The 12,444-nt window shown below is 36.0% G+C and overlaps 1 long non-coding RNA gene across 1 annotated transcript in view; it reads left to right on the forward strand.

Moving 5' to 3' along the window:
- The window catches only part of LOC127384270 (uncharacterized), a 35,337-nt gene extending 24,906 nt beyond the window's left edge, over positions 1-10,431 (forward strand). The window contains exon 4 of the long non-coding RNA XR_007889400.1: positions 9,348-10,431. This is a non-coding gene — a long non-coding RNA (uncharacterized LOC127384270). The remainder of the gene's footprint in view (positions 1-9,347) is intronic.
- Positions 10,432-12,444: the final 2,013 nt, after the last annotated feature.

Genomic DNA, 12,444 nt, shown 5'->3' on the forward strand with positions numbered 1-12,444 from the left:
AATAAGCAAGGGCTCTTGGTAAGTGAAGCCTCTAAACTAGAAATTTACTGTCTCTACCTGGGCATGAATAGAACACAGATTAAACCAAAACAAAACACAAAATACAATAACCTGCTGGATGTAAATAATTTGTTTTGATGTGAATAATTTGTCACATCTACAAATTATAATTTTTTTATCTCAGTCATTAATATTTTTATGGGATAATAACGAATTTTAATGAGAACCGTATTTCAAGTAATTAGAAGGTACATGACTTTTGTACTGGTGGAAATTTGTGAAAAAATATCTACTATATTGTTACACTTCTGCTTTGTTTATTAGATGCCCACTGTTATTCATACAATCAGAAAATACCATATATGTGTTTTTTAAATTATTTTTTATGATTATTTAAAAATAAGTATACATATATTTATAAATTATGAAACCATTCTATGAAGCTGAAAATGTATCCTTTTTTTGTTTTTTTCAAAGTGTCTATAAAACTATTAGCAGTAAGGAAGCATAAGTAAAATGATTGATTTTGCCAGTCACTGGGAATGTACCAGACCTTGTGTTATGTAATGTGTAATGCAGGTTATCTGTAAGCTTTGTTAATCATATGCAGCCCACTCACTCAAAAGGAAAAATGATTAATTACTGTCTGTGGAAGCCTGACATTAACCTCACTAATTCCATGGAAGTGCAGGATATATGGTAATGTTTTTTCCCCCTTTAAACATGTCAGAGACTATAATCTGTAATTCTGCATGATACTTTAATCCATGTAAGCAGATATTTACATCCCATGGAGCCCCACTGATTTTAGTGGCTGATGCCTGCATATGTCTAATTGCAGTATCATTTTCTTGCTGTTGATATGATGATAAAACTGTGTATATAAAAGAAGGGAAATTTCACCCCAATTTCAGCCAACTAAAATTTGGACCAATAATAAAACCACAAATAGTGAAGGGAAGGCACTTTTCTTTGGGTTGTTAAATACAAGCAATCAAACTGCTATAGAAGTCATGTTATATAAAATGGATTGAACTCAATATTAATAATTACTTCAGGCTCCAAGCAATCTTTGTTCAGGAAGTTATTCCAGAATTTTTCTCTAGTCATGACTAAAGACTGCCCAATAACACTGCAACTAGTTATTCCTATACTAAAAGTGTCTGATACAGTAAAACTCTTCCTTCTCTTCTAGCATTTACCCAGGATGCCTTTATAGAATATAGCAATACTATCCCCACGTTATTATGCACATTCCATTTCTTCCATTAAGTACTGTAGGTGACAAGTCACTTGCTGCATGTCTTAAAAAAATTGGTACTTGAAAATAATTATGCTGGTGGTGTCCTGAAGCAACCACCTTATAGTGCCGAGTTTTCTTATCGTCCTTGTACTTTATATCTTTCTGCTTCTCTGCCTTTAACTTCTTTTGCTTATCTCTTTTCCTCTACCTAAGACTGTTGCACTTTGATTTAAGATTTCTCTGTGTGTGTTTTGTACAAGGGCTAGCACAAAATGGTTCTGCCTACTCAGCCCTGTGGTGATAGTTATGGTAATAATAACGGCGATATGAACATAAGCATTTCTATCCTCTCAAGATAAGCCATAACAGTGTCAACTTTTTTTCTCCTCATCTAATAGCACTGTGGAGTTACCACAAGCAATAGCTGTGACTCATTACAATTACATGCTCTCCCAACCTCTGTGGTACTTTAACTCACACTTTAAAGGACACTTCATTTTCCATAGTCTCTAGATAACTAATCCATTCCAGTCTCTGTCTGTAATCAGAACATACTGCAAAAAATAACTGCATTCTGAAAGACAAGTACCTCCTTTTTTTTTACCAAATTAAAATAAACGTGTTTTCACTGGCATGTGTTGTAGGGTCATTTCTTAATGTGAACAAATCCAGTCTCATCGCAAGGACTGGAAAAAATTCCTTTCTTTACTTTTCTGAAATATACATATGCTCTGAGATAATTTGTTTCCTCTTGTAAATAAAAGGGAGCTGTCTCCAGACCTACACATGTAAGTATTAGGTTTATCTTATCACCGTGGCCATTTTTAGATTGATGGTGAAAGGTGTTGCCTCCGGTGATCACTCATGCAGTAGAATGCACATTATATTGCCAGCTGACATTTAACAGCATCTAATATGCATTCAGCCACTACTGGAAATTTTTTATGTAACACTTTCTAGATCTGCTTTAATGCACAGATTGCAGAAGAGATATGCAGTGTGCTGAACAGTAATCTTCATGGCAGTTACATTCATTTTGGAGAGAAAACAGTGACATTTGCTTACATTTCTTGAGCAGAAGAAACGATCACAGCTAAGATAATGGCTGAACCTACAATGCTGTCTTTTCAATTGTCCTTAAGCTTGAATTGTAGAGACCTAAACGAAATGGATGATACTAAAACTGGAATTCCATACAGCTTTAGTCACCAATGCTGGGAATCACAGTTGCCATCTAAACTTATTTCAAGTTTAATGGTCTAGAAATGCTTGACTATCTGATTCACATGAAGAAATAGTACCAAAATAAAAATGAAGAAGAATCCCAGTGGAAAAAGCTTGAGAAGATATTTATTTGTAATAAACTGAATACCCCTTTCTTAAGCAAATAGACCAATGTAATTAATAGATTCACCTGAGGTTCAGCACGGTTGGATTTTGAGCTATTCGAAGCACTCCAGGGGATTTAGATGAATATTGGTTATTGAAATTAAATCCCTGAGACTGCTTTGAAAACTCTCAGCCTTGAATTCCTTCAGCCAATATGGGAGGCTGGCTGGTTTCAATTACAAGAGGGCTCATGCACAAAGTGATGCAGGTGAAAGGAAGACTGCAGACACCAAATCATCATTAATGATGTTCATGAGCTAAGAGCAACTGGACCCAATTAAATATGTTACAGTAGTGACAGAAAGTAGCAGCATTTTAAAGTTATTTAAACAAAGGACAAGATAACTTTAAAAAGAATAAACATAGTCTGCAGGTGAATAAGGAGAAGAAATGAATGCATAAGGTTCTTATTATAAAGTATAAGACCACATGTGATGCTAAGTTATCACACAATCACAATACTGCACCCTTGCAAAAAAAAAAAAAAAAAGGTTTAAAAGAATGATCTCTAGATATTCTCTAAAGCCTAGTGCTTCTCTGCTGTAAACAATGACATTTTATTAAACTTCCTATATTACTGCATGAGCCTGCTACAGTTGTCTGCCATAGAAAAGAACTGTAAAGTACTTCTAGGAAATTAATCTCAGGTGTATTAGGCTGCAGACTGTTTTAGGGGCAGGGAAAGCACCTTTTATTAGGAAAGGATCAGGCTGAATCAAGCCCTTGGGTTGCTGAGAATGTGCTCTACAATGGTGACAGAGTTACACAGCTCAAACTGTGAGTTTATTTCCTATTTTCCCTCTTTAGCCTGTTCTACTTATTCTATTTTCTGATAGTCTGCATACTAATTCCATTAGTAGAAGAAAATGAATAATGAAAAAATCTCATTTTTATAGAGTTTTCTAAGGGAACAGTAGATTAACCTTTCTGAATATTCTTCGAGGAAAACAGTAGAACAACATACAGGAAACAGTAGCAAACCAGAATACTTTCTTGAGTAAAACATTTCCTCTGCTGTCTATCATTTTGCTTCCTATTGTTTTAGCTTGATGTTACTAACTTCCTGTTATCTTATATGAGCATGCTTATCCTAAATTTGATCATAAGTATATAGAAGCAGGGAAGTGCACTTAGTGGTGTACTTACAATCTGAGAGTATGAGCTCTGAGATCTGCATGTCTCATACTTGATTCATCTCTTTTATTTTTCACAGGATGTAAGTTACATGTAGGTTCTGATATCATAATGGTCAATTAAACACTGTATTTGATTATTTGGTGATGGGAGGAGGTTTGACTGAAATTCTAAGAGTGGAAAAAAACACACCTCTGTGAAACGTTTTATAACTATCCGTGAATGTTAAATAAGGCAACTCCTTCTGCCTCTGTTTTTGGAGGGGTATTTTTTTGTTTATATTTTCCATAATTAGGGAAATTTTGGCTCCTCTAGAAACCTTTTTCAGAAATATCTGTGTTAGAGATTTGAGAGAAGGGAGATGCCATATTTTGGAACTTAAAATGCTGAATGTGGTGAGGCTCACATAAACTTGCTCTAAATTCAAACCTTGTTAATTTTATTATTTTTTTTAAACTTGGAAGGGAATGGGGCCAGCAAAAACAAACAAGAATTTGCCCTTCCATTAACTGTGGCATTTCTGAAGCATTTAAGAGTACTAGTATAATGCTGTGACTATTATGAAGGCTTCTGAAGAGAGGTCTACAAACAATGATGAGGAAGAGTGATACAGAAAGCTCAGGTGAGGAGTAGTGAGTCAGGACCAGCCTTTCCTCCAAACTAGCACTTCAGGGACAAATTGGTGACTGTCTTCTCTCCAGGGACCTGTTTAGCCAGTAAAGGAGACTTACATTATTTTTTACCTTACTAAAATAAGTTCTTATAACTAGTGCTGATCAGACTGATGGCCATTCTTTGACCAGATCAAAGAGAGAGCTTCTTGGAGGAATTTCTTGGCCAGCTGAATAGCAGGGAGAAGAATTAAAAAGCTGACTCTGTGATCAGCAGCAGGCTTGCCCCCCTCAACCAGAGCTTCCCTCCTTTGGGCGCAGAGGACTGCCCTGCCATCTGTCTTTAATTAAGGTACTTCCATTTTTTTTTCTCCTTAAACTAGCTTAACCAAATCTTCCTGTCACAGGATGTCTGTCCCACTCTGTCCCGTTTGTATTCCCACAATGCAGGGTGCAATGGCTCCCAATATAGTGATGTCTTATTCCAGTATGAGGGCTCAGAGCCCACTGAACCAACACAGATGTTGGATAAATAGCAGCAATTTAGCAGTTTAATCTTTGAAGTCTTTAAAAAAGTGACAGGCAGAAAATATTTTCAAACATGTTAAGGTCTTTGGCAAAAAACCAAACCAAAACATAAAAAAAAAGAAGATTTTTTTCTGGTGATCTCAATTCCTTCTTTTGTCATCAAAGTACATACCCTGACAGTCCAGGTAGCAATACGTGCTTCTAATTTATCTATTTCCTGATTCTGTTTCTTATCCTATGCTTCTTCTTGCAGACCTTTCTAGATCTTTTCTCTTGGACTTTCTCTGACTCTGCTACAGACCAGTTTGGGTCTTGCTACTGAGATCCTTCCAGGTATAGAGAAGATGCTGACTTGTACTCTGAGAAGCAGTGGTAGAAAGCAAGAAGTATTTTTATGTCCGTGTCATCTGCAAAATTTGTAGAGAGTAAATTTCTAGACTAAAACCTAATAAGCTAGTAACACTCCTGTCTTCCTGACTACTTTCTTCTCTGTCTTCTCCCAAGGCAAAGGCAGACAATACTAAAGGTAGGTCAGTGAGGCACCCTCACTTTTCCGATATGTCTGCTGATATTCTAATACCAAATGCAAAAATCCCTGGAATTGTTTTATGTTGGCAGTAGCACAAACCTTTGCTCTCCATCTTCAAACTGACTGGTTTATTTAACAATCTTTTATGATTCTCATTGCCTTTGGGAGTCTATATTTGCTTAGGCTTTGGTTAAAGGACTTAATCTATCAGTATCTCCTGAGATACTACTTCATTCTGAATAAAGACACATTAACCATCTTTTTGAGCTGTAGGCGGCCTACAGCTTATCTGAATTAACTTTTTGTCTTTGGTATCTCATAAATGATGTTATGCATATCAAGTTAAAATAAAACCTTCAAAGTAAAAGAGTAAATGGCTATTCCTCACTTACTTTTCTGAACATGATGTACTATGAACAAAATAAATTGTCTTGCACAATGTAACTTCTGGAGTGCACATCAGCTGCTTCTCAGTTTAGTTTTGTTTTCAATACTAAATCTGATTTCCTTCCTCTCCCCCACCCACCCATTCACATTCCTTTCTACTTCAGTTCTGGAATGTGTGGTCTGTGGCCAGCTGACAACTTAAAAAAAAATAATAAAATTTGAGGATATTTAAACAAGGCCTTTTAAAAATCTATGGGTTGTGAGCAGGGAGAGCTGCTGGAATGTGCAGACAGTGGCTTGAATGTTTGTTTGATTCCCACCCTGCATTTCCCACCTATGTCTTAGTTATGAAACTGGCTATTGTTGACATTTCTAAGTGCTTTAACAACTCCAGCTGATCTGTATTCCTGCCAATGAATGCCAGGAGATACATGCATGTTCTAGGACACAGATGGCTTCAATAACCTGATTGCTTAATTTCAGTCTATACTACATTTTCAGATGTTTTACACCTGCATCTTTAAGTTTTATTCTTCTACTGACTGACTAGAGCAAACCAAATAAAGCACTATTGCCTTATTCTGAAATCACTTGGTACACTTTAAAATCAGTTTGGTAGTTTTCAGGAAGGTAAAGGGCAGCAGTTTAAACAGTTCTGCCCCTACAGGTGGTGGATACTGGGTTGGTACAAATAAATCTGTCAATCTGTCATCTTCTACAGATAGAGAGCAATGGGTTCAAAAAAACCAAACCAAATCCAAACACCCCCAAGCCCTCATGCACTACCCTCAATCATGTAGGAAGACCCATTGACAAATATTGATCTGACCTATCTTAACTCTGCTGGAGACTTTTATCTTGGCATCAGAAAAACCCTAAGCTTCCCAAAACTGCTGCCAGAAGTCTTGATCTTGCTTCTGCTGAGATCAGTGAGAACTTTGACACTCAAACTGGAAGAAGGATTAGCATTAAGTGAAATATGCAATAGAAATAATAACTCTTTGATATCTTTTGCTACTAAATTGTAAAACACTTAATAAAGACAATGTTCTGTAGAGGAAATAAATAATAGATATGGAAGGCTATGTGTAAGCCAGGGATAGACTGCAGCTCTTTTGAGTCCTGCTGTGGTGCTTTGATATATTCAACTGTAAAACATATGAATGTGTGTCCTTCAATGTAATTTTCTGCAAAGAATAACCAAGTAAAGCAATTTTGTCTTTCATCCTACATTTTTTTAACAAGCACTGTAACCTATTTCAAGAAGGGTTTAGTGTGGAAGTTCAGACATCTAAATTAGTCAGTTATTTCTTGGTGAAGTATTTTCAACATAATGTCCTAGAGCAGCATATCACATCTCTGAAGCTAGTGCATTTAGAGAGTTTTAGAAACCTGGGATTATTTTGTGTTATTGTTAGTAGTTCAGAATTGAAAATGGATGGTGATCTGACCCAATTGCACTGTGGGTTATACAGAAAACGGGATGCATTGAAGAAGACAGTTGTCTGACCATTCTGAGTTTTCCAGTTCTTCTACAGCTTAGTGAACTCCAGCTGATTGCAAGTCCTAAATTTCTTTTTGTATAAAATTAATTTTCTTACACCAGGAGTTAACTACATTTAGGTGGTACCACAAAGCTTTCCATTTTTACATCCTGCACAAATTCAAGAAAGCCTAATGCATGTACATATGATAGGAAAGGGTGATGTCAATAGAAATTACAATGGCTAGATTTTGACCTTGTTGCTCTTTTGGAAGAATCTTAATTTGAGTTTCTTTGAAATGTTGCTCTATTAAAAAAGTAAACTAAAAATTGGATCCTCTCAAAGAACTGCTTTTAATAGAATCTGCTGTAAGATAATGAAGTAGTGGACTTGTGAAGCTACTTACTGGTAATGTTAGTAAATAAAGGGAACAGGGGCAGTGGGAATCTGCCTTATCTGACCTGGTACAGTGTAGAAGTAGTCTCTGGACGTTAGTATGGGAGATCATGTGTGTCACAGTTACAGTGTGTTTATGATTTCTATGTTTAAATATTCACTAATCCTGTTTTATTATAAACACCCCATGTATTATAAATGTCTTCCTTCATCAGACCAACTTAGATACTCATAAGTCATTCATTTTGGTGAGAAGGAGCAAATAAGTAAAAAGACATGCAATGGACAAGCTTTTTTGCTGATTTACTTCCAGACACGGAACATATATTTTCACCCCCACTGAGGCCTCTGTGAGCATTCCCTTCCATTTGCTTCTCTGTCTTTCATGGTGCAGACTTTTTTCTAATCTTCTCTAAGAGAAATATCTGGTAACCAGCAGAACACCAAGCTGCCTTCGGACATCAGACAGAGAGGAACTTAAAGTTGCTGACTGAATCTTAAATGTTGTCTGGGCTTCTCTGAGTTAGTTCCTGGGTAATTCTGTGAAGAAATTCTTACAAACAGAAGCATCAGATGTCTCCAACTTCTATAACCAGCCTGAAGAATTCTGGTACTAGACAGCAAAGCCTCTGCTACACTGATGACAATTGTGAGTGTATTTGGTGCACATTTATTGTACACACAGGCTATATTTTAAAATAGCATAAAAAAAATTTTGTTCAACTTATGTGAAATAAGGTGAAAACTGATTGATTGCTTGTGCTATATCGACTAAATGGAAAAAGCCTGTAGTTTTTCTATGCACCCTTTCCTCCAAATGATCACAGAAAACATAAGAAGGACAAGTAATGCTTAATCAGCATTCTCAAAGGTTTTATTCTTGCTGCTGTAACTACTTTAGGAGCATTCAGGAAATTTATTCAGTTTTGAAGTGTATACCTCAGTTTTATTTCATTGACTTCTAAATTGAGTGCTGGATTAATTTTAAACTCTGCTCTTTAATCTTTTCCTAACTGATGTGGGGAAATACACCTATGACCTTCCGCAAAAATGAATTCAGTTTTGAACATCTCTTGTTTCAATTCATGTTCAGTATAACCAGGAAATATTGAAATGTTTGGGAGTAAGGATGGTAGCGTGACTGAAACTGTTAGTGATGGAGCTACCCAGACAAAAGTTTTAATTTGGAGAACATTGCATTGATAGCTCTCCAGTTCTTCAGGAAGAATTGTGCAAGAGGATAAATAATACGTTGAAGTTGTACCTTTAAAAGTCATAGACAACTATTTTTATTTTTTTTTCACTATGAAAATAAAGACAAAATTGGCTTCAAAACACATTCTTAATGCTTAAACTATTCTCTGGAACATACAAGTATTTAGACTGAGGGGGGAAATGGAGAGTAGATGAAGAGATTATTTTTAAAAGTATCATTTTTTTAAGGTCGACTGTTATTGTAACACAGCTTAGCTGTAAAACCATCTGAAGTGTTGTCACCTACGACAATATTTGAACTTATTCATGATCAGTATTCACAGCCAACCATTAGTTTACTTAGGTATCCAATAATTTTAAATGTCAAACAAATTGGTTCTTTATCTAGCGTGGACTGATAAGAAAATGTTTACTTACTCTATTCAAAACAGGTTGGATCACTTGGCTTATTTTAGAGCATACTTCACTGTACCATACTGAAAGGCTGGCCAGGAGAATGAACCCTTTGGATGAACTTAGGTCCAAATACTGATGGCAGCAACATGCCTTCAAATACCTGTTTGAAATGTGAAACCCCTCCACAGAGAAGGAACTGAAGACTGCAGTAAAGCTGTAAAACTGTGACTGAATCTCATTCCAGGAATTTTAACTGAGATGAGCTGATCTGACGCTCTTGGAGTGGCTGGGCACTTGCCTCTAAAATGGAAAATACAAGAAAGCTGTCATCTGTCATGTTTCTGTATTATGGCCTTTTCATAATCTAAAGCTTCAAGATGAGTCCTCATCTAAGCAAAAAGCTGTTTATTTAGCTGGCACCTGATTTCCTAAAAATGATAATTCTGATAATTTTTTGTGTGGGTGAGGTTTCTTTTGCTTGTTTGTGTTGTGTTTGTTTTGGTTTGTGTTTTGGGGTAAGGGTTTGTTTGTGGTTTGGTTGTGGGTTTTATGGGGTTTTTTTGTTTTTAAAAAAACACAAGTTCACACAACTCATACTAAGACTTGTCTTCTTACTGTGTGTGAACTGAGTTCACCCACATCCAGGGTTGTTTATATTGTAGTATCATTTGGAATGACACCATGAAACTGTTTCTGAAAACTGTCTGACAGCACTTGTATGACCTATGCTGAAAAACAAGCAAGTGGGGGATCCTTCTAATGAGCCTTAATACAGATACTCATCTTCAGCAAAAGATAGCTAAGAGGTTTCTTTCCTGTAATGGGACAAAACACTGAATGCTACTACTATTTTGTTTTACCTAAAGTGGAGTAAAGGATTAGATCAATTTGGCAGTCATGCTAAGGATTTTCTGTGTGTTGTGGTAACAACTTAAAAAAATTCAGGCTCTAAAATATCATTAAAATTGGGATTAATCAGGATTAACACACATTGGGGGGTGGGGAATGCATTATTAAATCTACTTGTCACCTTCACAGGTTTCAAGGCTGTGTTTCACATGAAAATGAATACCTTACTGATTCCTGTAAGTTTCAATAAATATATTATTATTGATCCAAGACAGACATCCTCTTTGCAAGAACAGTATTTAAAACAAGTTTATGTTTACCAAAGCAGTACATCCTTGGGTTATTTTGGGTTTGTTTTTAATTTGCTTGTCCCCTGACCCTCTAGCTTATTTCCTCTGGCAATAGCTATTCCTAGCCTAGAAATGTGCTCTGAACACAGAGGAACTCTGCTGTTAACCATGATTTCAGAAGTGTAAATCTATGATAATAAATATCCTAAAGACAAGGAGGACTAGATGTTAAGCTTTTTTTCTCATGGCCAGTAGTAATAGCGGTTTGATATAATATATACAAACTAGAAGAATATTTTTTTGTAAATGTTCTTTTTTGCTTTTCCTGTTTCCTAGTGACACAGTTGGAAGCAGGAAACTCTGAGTTTTGAGCTGCAGTAGTCCAAAGGATATCCTTGTCTCTCTCCACCTCTATAAATAAAGTGGGAGAACTTTTACCCTGCTTCTAAAAATCAGTATGTGTAACTTCTAGGTTGATTATAAGAAGACTCAGAGCTGTTCATTACTATTTGATTTGTTTGTAATGAATGAGAATTGAAGTATTATACACCCAGTGTTACTTTGTGAGGTTTCTTACAAATATTAGATTCTACTCCAACCCCACACACAGAGTGTGGGCATCTATTTATTTCTACCTGTAAGGGAAGTATCACAGAAAGATCAGATTTTGGTTATAAAGTGAAAACTTATTTTATTTTATAGTTTTACAACTCTGGGCCCTCTTTCTTTCCTCTTCCACTTGGCAAATTTTTCAGAACATATAATATCTTAATGTAATCCAATATTTGTATCAATAAGATGAACTGAAATAGCATTTGCCCACCTTGTTCAGCAAAGAACAAGGAAATGCCTTTGTAATAGTCTAATCTTGATTTGAGCTTTCAGGGTTGCTTTTTTTTTGGTTTGTTTGGGTTTTTTTTAGATATATTTATTTATAGAATGTATGCTTAATCACTCAAGCCACTTTGCTACAAGCCTGCACCAGAGTTAGTTATTTGGTTTGGAGGAGGAGCTATATCAGCTTGTGTGTCGCTGCCTGAATATCAGGTTCCTGATTCCTACAGGAAAATGTTGGAATGGTTAGAAAGGAATCAGAAGAATGAGAAGAGTATGTAAAACTTAAAGACAAGCTCAAGAAGTGAAATCCATTTACTTTATCATCTGAAGGCTAAAGGCAGTTTTTTTCCAATCTATAACAAATAGTGTCTTGAGAATAGGTAATTCTGCTATTGATTAAATAAAAGTAGCACAAAGTTAAATATCTACACATAGGAGCTAAGCAAATTCCACTGAGACAAAATGCAGATTAAGTAAAAATGGCAGTAATTAACCTTTATTTGGATTTTGGTAAAGACCACAGCAGGTTTTCCATTATGGGAAAACTATAAATCAAAGTTCAATATTTTACTTGTATTCAGGACATAATTTAAGAAACTCCTAGAGTTTCTCATATGCAGGACATCAGGCTGTCAGAGCACCAGTGGGATTCCAAAGAAACTTTCTGCTATTTTGGCAAGATTTAAAGAAAGTTTGGCTATAATGAGTTCAATGGAAACACGGTCACTAATTTAAATTATAGTATAACTTTGAAATATTTTATATTCCTGGGGAATATAAAAACCCAGTAGCAATTCCAGATTATGAGTTGGGAGTATGAATCATTATTTCTAATATTATGGTATATTCAGGAGATGAAAACAGGGTCTTGCTCTTCTGCAAACAAAGAAGCAGGAGGCTGCATTCAGCTGTGCTGCTGGCCATGGTTCACGAGCTGTACATGATCCAGAACATCCAATAACTGCGTTCAAGACAGGAAGTGTGAACGGCAGCATCAGCAGATAGAAGTGTCTAATTTTTGCAGTTTCTCTGGAAATTCAGAGCTTCTCTGTTGCCTCAAACTTTCCAGTTAGCATAGACACAGCCATGTCCATCCACATTGTTGAACTGCTATATTTGTAGGGAATAGGTTCATGCTGGTACTTTGGCTTTGTAC

The sequence above is a fragment of the Apus apus genome, chromosome 4 (genome assembly GCF_020740795.1).
Source record: "Apus apus isolate bApuApu2 chromosome 4, bApuApu2.pri.cur, whole genome shotgun sequence".
NCBI classification, from domain to species: domain Eukaryota; kingdom Metazoa; phylum Chordata; class Aves; order Apodiformes; family Apodidae; genus Apus; species Apus apus.